The sequence below is a fragment of the Chiloscyllium plagiosum genome, unplaced genomic scaffold (genome assembly GCF_004010195.1).
Source record: "Chiloscyllium plagiosum isolate BGI_BamShark_2017 unplaced genomic scaffold, ASM401019v2 scaf_9264, whole genome shotgun sequence".
Classification (NCBI taxonomy): Eukaryota; Metazoa; Chordata; class Chondrichthyes; order Orectolobiformes; family Hemiscylliidae; genus Chiloscyllium; species Chiloscyllium plagiosum.
Window position 1 is genome coordinate 68,020 of NW_025215244.1, and position 2,027 is coordinate 70,046.

The window sequence follows — 2,027 nt, forward strand, 5'->3', positions numbered from 1 at the left end:
TTGACGCATAATTTCTTCAGACAGTTTCTCTCTCACGGGAAGACGTCTTTATGGAGAGAGACGTGAAGGTGATGTTTTAGCTCGATGGTCTTTCTCATATGGCTGAACCGGAACTGGGTAAAATTCCCGGAAATGCAGTTTTGTTTGTTTAATTTTATTAATTTTGCTGCAACTTCACTCTGTTCATTGCAATGATCGGAAGTGAATTGGATTTATGTGATTGGAACGTTTAATGTTGTATTCAATTTTGCTCCAAATGTATTTCTGCTTAATGAAAATACTGATGAGAAAAACAAAAGGATAAACTACAAAACAAGATGCCAGTTTTGATGTTCAGTTATTTTGGAAGATTTCAGTGGGTATCAAAGGAACCCAACATTATGGCGTTTGCCTTCCCAACTTTAAGGCATATGATTAACGCAGGAAATCGATCTCCAAGAGACTGATCACTTCCTATTCATTTTGTAATATCTTTCCTTGACAATATATAAAATCTGCTCAGTTCCATTTGTAATGCTACACGTGGACTATTAATGGAAATCTTTCAGAACACTGAGGTTGTTTTTTTGCTGAATCTTATTGAGCTGCATACGTTTCCGATATTTCTTTACATTTAAATTCATCCAAATTGGACATTGTTTCCTCGCACCTTCCGTCCCCAACACACTACTTTTGCACTTTTACCCAACCACAGGCTGTCTCTCTCCTGGTGAAACTCACTGCTTCTGCGTCTCCAAATGTGCCGTTCCAAATATTTTAGAAACGGATTCTCTGACTGACAGAAATTCCACTCCCATAATTTCTTTGTCCGACATCGATGGTTTTGAAAGCCTGACGTTCAGAAATTTACGAATTTGAAAGAATGAATTTGCCACCTATTTCTTCTCTGCAAACCTAACATACTCTCGAAAACTTCCATTCCGTTTTCCTTGGTTCAGTTCCAAATTTTCCAACACAAAAATAAATAAAATTCCATCCCTACTAAACGCTGTCAGCATCGTCGCTAATGTCTTAGCAACCCAGTAAACGCTGGCAGTGTCCCCTCTGATAGAATCACAGTTTCCCTACAATGCAGAAAGTACAATTCAGCCATTCGAGTCTGTAGGGACACTCTGAAGAGAATCTCACCCAGACCTAGTCCCCCCTCTCTATCCCGTATAATTCACCCGAAGACGGAACAGTCCTCTGGCTAGTGTTTTCAAATAAACTTACTGAAATAAAATCTGTCATCGTGTGACTGCTGACCTTATCACTGTGTTACCCATGGCAAATTCACTTAACTTACTGAAATCACTCCCTGGTCATAACTGCGCAATTTAATATGACCAATCCACCTAACCTACAGACTTAACAGCAGTGCGAACCACGGAGAAAATGTACCGTCACACTGAGCACCAACTGTATCATGTGTAATGACTTGATACACTGGTAACTCAGCCTTATGAAAGCAAGCTGCGCCCATCAACCATAATTCAGTGCATCCAAACGCGCTTCTACGCTGTACAACCTCATTAGTGCTTTTGGAAATGTTTCTGCACTCAGATCTGAATGGGTTTACTCTGTTTTCTTCCTCAGATTCCTGTTTTAAATAGCATATCAGTCAGGAACAAACCTATATATGGTTTTCATTGCAACACAAACACAATGTGCAGTTTGCAGAAGTTATGTGTTTGCACTTTCACGGACATTCTGTCTTAGCGGGTGATGCAGTCCTTCCCCAGCTGATTCAGACAGCAGTGTCCTTGCTGTGACATATCCCATTCAGAATGGAAGGCCAGGCATTAATAACCTTCACTGGGGTGCAAAGCGACAGGTTTAAAACCTTTACGATACCCCCAGCGGAGAATTGATCCCTGTGACAGGCGGAGACACTAACCACGATACTGTGGAGGACAACAACATTGAAGGAGGCCCTTCAGCCTGTTGTGGCCGAACTTGTCCAACACAACTCCTTAACGACCTGAATCAAGAAGTCCATCGTTTAGCCCATAGTCTTTCATGTCTTGTCATCACAAATTCACATCTGA